Source organism: Physella acuta, unplaced genomic scaffold (genome assembly GCF_028476545.2).
Source record: "Physella acuta isolate Inbredline_101_S28 unplaced genomic scaffold, ASM2847654v3 ptg001592l, whole genome shotgun sequence".
Lineage (NCBI taxonomy): Eukaryota > Metazoa > Mollusca > Gastropoda > Physidae > Physella > Physella acuta.
This window is the reverse complement of record NW_026733106.1, coordinates 82,501-87,487: the sequence shown is the minus strand read 5'-3', so window position 1 is coordinate 87,487 and position 4,987 is coordinate 82,501. Positions and strand designations below refer to the sequence as shown.

At 39.0% G+C, this 4,987-nt stretch overlaps 1 protein-coding gene across 1 annotated transcript in view; it reads left to right on the top strand.

Annotated features, from left to right (window-relative positions):
• Positions 1-1,359: 1,359 nt before the first annotated feature.
• LOC131929082 (ubiquitin carboxyl-terminal hydrolase 5) overlaps positions 1,360-4,987 on the top strand; it is an 86,121-nt gene continuing 82,493 nt past the window's right edge. Inside the window, exon 1 of the mRNA XM_059285275.1 lies at positions 1,360-1,378. The gene's annotated coding sequence lies outside the window, so the exon portion shown is untranslated. The remainder of the gene's footprint in view (positions 1,379-4,987) is intronic.

The window sequence follows — 4,987 nt, the reverse complement described above, 5'->3', positions numbered from 1 at the left end:
CGTATTTCAAATTGTTATTTAATGAAAGAAAGATCGGCTCTACAAATCTTGACCTCTTTTTTTTTAACCCGCTTTTGTTTCTTAAGTTAGTCTGAAGTTGCAGGCAGTCTTTTTAAAAAAATACGAGAGAAGCTGTAAGTATTAGTCTACGTTAAACTGTTTCAGATCTCTTCAAAAGCTGACCATTAGGGCTAGACTAACATGCCACTCCCAGTGTTTCTTCCAGACTTTTTTTCTCCGTGGGGGGGGGGGGGAAGCACTTGAAATTATCGGGGGGGGGGGGGGGGCGGACACTGCTAAAAGTATATATTTTCTATATCAATTCCATTTCGTTCAGGGGGGGGGGGGGGGTCCGGTAGACTTTCTTCGGGGGGGGGGGGCTCCATTACCCCACCCCCCCCCCCCCCCCCGGGAAAAGTGCATGGAAGAAACTCTGGTAGAAAGGACAGAAATAACTAAAGCTAATTTTTATGTTAATTTAAAACAATGTATCTACATTTAGATTTTGTTCATACTTTTGAAGGATTTAAGGTACTAGATTTATCGTCTGATAAGGGGGGGGGGGGGGGCGTAATCTCGTGCACCCTCAAGAACAGTTGTAAACACAGTTTACAGCGGGTTTTTTTTTTAATGAGGTCAGTGCAGAGAGGCACACGTCAGATGCGTGCTATCTGCAACCTATTCTTTCTGTTTTCTTATTAGTTTTTCACCAACCTGTATTTTCCTTCCTAGTAGACAGTTAGTATTCAGTTAGCTCTTTAAAAAACAGTTTCTCTTCCAGACTTTTTTTCTCCGGATGATGGGGGGGGGGGGGGCTAATTAAATAAAAGTTACAGTACATTTCATGCTATGACGTATTAGAATGGACTACTGTGACCTCACAGTGACCGCCACTGTATCTTGTGTGTGTGTGGGGGGGGGGGGGATACCTGAAGTTTTTAATAACAGACAGAAGTTTCTCAGCTATAAGCACAAATAATGGTGTCGTTACAAAGGTCTGGTTTCATTTTTAAAATAGTGTTCGAACCCTGATTCCAGTCATTTTTTATTATTTTTGTAATCATTTTTACCTGGCCTAGCAGCTAGCTAGATCTACATCTAATTAATTAATTGTCGCAAATCCGCTGCTAGTCAAAAACATGAAACAAATTATTACATTTGACTTTATTATTTATATTTTAATTTTAGATCTACCAAATTTAAATCTACTATTATATTTATTCCTGTTTCTTTATGTAGATTAAGCTGAAAAAAAATAAAACATTAATTTACTACAATCGACTTTATTTATATTTCAATGGGAAAAAAATGGTTTACCGTAACTTTTGTTTACGAAACTCAACAAACATTACCGGATGATTTCCTACGCTAAACTAAGGTTTTACCTTATTTTTAGCGTCACAAATAATTTACTCTTAAGAGAGTAACGTCCTAGTAATACAGATCTAGAGATTCTAGAGATCTAGCTCTAGATGCCATAATAAATAATTGTTTAGATTAGATTACATTTTAGTGTAGTTCTCGATCTAGAATCTAGATATTAGAACCTTTTGTGACTTATGATAAGCCATTTTAACAATAAAAACTTACTTAAAAAAAGGAGGGTCAGGGATCTGATAATAACACTGTACAATTTTAATATAGCTTGCTGTTAAAAGAAAAAGTACTATCAGGGCCCAGCCGTATTCCATTACTAATTTGACACAAAATATTTACAGCAAACACATGACGTAGAACTCTGCAATGGAAATGACGTAGCCTGTAATCATAAAACATTTAAAAATTTCATATAGGCCTAGTCTAGATCTAGATATAGATCTAGATCTACTTAAAAGTATAAAACAAAAGCTATTAGAAAATAGATCTATTCTTTTTTTTAAATGAAAAAAAAAATGTAATAACCAGCTTTTATGTAATAATGCACTGTAAAGTAAACGATAAATGATTTTCTTAAAATATTTAATAATACAGTACTTTTAAACAACTATACGCCTCTGTAATAAAAACGTTGTCTATGCATTGTTTCAGTACTTTCAAATGTTCAATGAGTTGAATGGCTAAAAACTGTTGCGCACCAAGTGAACATGATAATGCGCGTATAATAGTGCAGAATAGTAGCAAAAGTCACAATATAACTAAAATTTCAGAAAAATTTAAGTAGGCCTTATTCATAAAAAAATTAATTATGCATCCAACTAAGTCAAGTGTGATGTCACATCGTATTATTATCGGGTGCCGAATTTCAGAGAAATTGATCAGTTAGACAGACAGAGAAAGAAAGTTAAATAAAAGCTTGTAAAAAGCATTGATTTCAAAGTAAATTGTTAGATGTGGTGTCACCCCATTCCTGTTCTTGACCAGAGTTTTTTCCAGGCATCTCTTCGGGGGCTTTGCCCCCCACCCCCCCGAACGAGATGAAATTTATATAATTTATATAGAAAATATATACTTTTAATAGTGTCCGCCCCCCCCCCCCCGAAGAAAGTATACCGCCAGTGGCGGATTAAGGGGGTGCTGAGGGGGCTGTAGCCAAGGGCCCCCAATTTTTAGGGGCCCCCAAATTCCCTTTTTCAATCATAGTAAATTTCCCTTTAAAGTGAAATCTTTGGGTTTTTTGTTTGTTTTTTTTTACTATAAAAGACAATGTTTTAATATTTGAATGACAAGTTTATTTCAATTTTTGATCAAAATATCAAACTCGAGCACACACGTTAGTATAAATAACAGCCCGGACAGCGTTTGCTTATAACAATAAAGTGAGTTGATTTTAGAGTTAAAAACACAAACAGCGGTCAAATTCTGACACATAAATGACTAGTTTTAGTTGGGGCTAGTTTAACCTCTGTATGTTATTGATAATTTCTTACATAATGTGGTTTGATATTCTTTGTTTTCTTTTTGCGTCTATAATCAAACAAGTGCCACCAGTCTTTATCGTCTGCTCTGTAACGACATTATAATAATCTCATGGATATTTACATTTGTTCAATGTTAGTCTGCATTTCCAGCTTTCTCATGCCCAATATAAATACTTGAATTACAGTTCAATAACTATCGTGACACGGATATACAGGCTCGGGAGTCAAACTCCCATTAGTCAGGGAGGTCTCGACGTAGTGAACTTCAACTAAATGGCAAATTGTGAACTGAATCAGTCTCACGGAGGTGTTAGTTTTGAAACACTACATGATGGTCGCTTATCCATCCGTAGGCTCTCACCAGGCTTTACTCCCCCCAACAACAGACGCGGGACATCCGACTAGGTCGATGGTCAGAGGTCGGAAACTTCTACAGGCCTAAAATAAACACTCATATATTTAGTATTGCAGACGTAGCGGATGGATCTCGCCTGTGTTTTGTTAGTGTGTGTGTCGTGGTAGTGGGTGGGGGCAACATATAATCATGCTAAAAATGAGTACATATTGGTAAGTTGTTAGGGGATCGACGTGGTCGAGTCGGTAAAGCTCGTGGATGTCTCGAGTTCAAATCCTGAAAATATTTGCTTTAAAACACTATCAGTAGCTCGTTAAGGACGATAACCCCCCCCCCCCCCCTCCTTTCACCCAACTCCTACCCTACAATCCCCCACCCCCCCCCCACCCCCGTAAAATCAGCCTCCTCTTAGTTACCTCCCCTAAGTTTAAAATCGGTTCAAACTAAATTATTTGCCCCTAATAGCCGTCACTAACTAAACCCGACTCTAAGATTGTAAACATTTAGCGTGAACCACAGCTCACCAGACCATGTGGGGGTGTGGGTGGTAGGGATATGCCTAGAGATGAAGAGAGGGGGCTCCAAGGCGCGCTTAGAGCTTGGTGTTTTCTATGGTCTCCAAGAAGAGAATTATATATATATATATATAATATATATATATATATATATATATATATATATATATATATATATATATATATATATATATATATATATATATGTATATATATATATATATATATCAGGGGCCCTCAAAAAGTTTCAGCCCGGGGCCCCGCCCAAGCTTAATCCGCCCCTGTCTACCGCCCCCCCCCCCCCGAAAATTTCAAGTGCCGCCCCCCCCCCCCCCCCCCCCCCCCCCCGAGAAAAAAGTCTGGAAGAAACACTGTTCTTGACTGACGTATAAGTTAACAAAAATATTCAAACCGAACATTTTTCCTACGTCAATTTGCAAAGTTTTCAGTTGATGCCCCCTCCCCTAGTATAGCTTTTAAATGTGCAAGTGAATAGAAAAGCTTATATATAGATCTAGTGGGTTACGTTTTGTCTATAAATAGCAAGTGTACATCATAGCGTCAACCTTCCCCCTCCCCTTTGTCGAAATAGTCAATTTGTTTTTAAAAATCTTTATCACTCTAATTAATCGTTCATGTGAAAGGGGAAAAAGCATTATGTGTGTGTGTTTAATTCCCCCCCCCCCTTGATTTGACCCCCTAAATGGTGTTGCCCTGTCAGGTACGCACCTACCCGTATGAACCCTCTGTATTTATAATTATTATTATTATCTTTATCAGTATTAATAGTTTTCACTATGAGAGGCATTTACAGGTCGGGCGTCACCGTCACAATATGGTGTAATCACCAAAACTAGCTTATATCCGTGTTTCGCTACGGTGTGGATATGGATATTACCTCAGAGTTTACTGCGCTGCGCTTGGATGGGGTCCCCGCAATGGGGCGGAACTCCTTCAGCGCACAGCGCTGCGCGCGGGTGTCGGTAGCACTTTGGTGTGAATATGGAACAAAAATGCCGTAACGCTCTCTCTTCGCCCAGACATATTTCTTCCCCCCGACCCGCGTCGTAATCTAAACCGCCGCCGAACCAGAGGCGTAGCTAAGGGGGGGGGGGGGCGGGGTCGTCGGCCGCCCCGGGCGCCGACCCTAAAGGGGCGCCAAAAGGGGTAGAAAAAAAAATTAAAATCTCATTTTAAGCTGCAGTTTTGAATTATAAACAAAGTTAAGAAATTTAACAGCTAAGAGCCTTTGCATACTG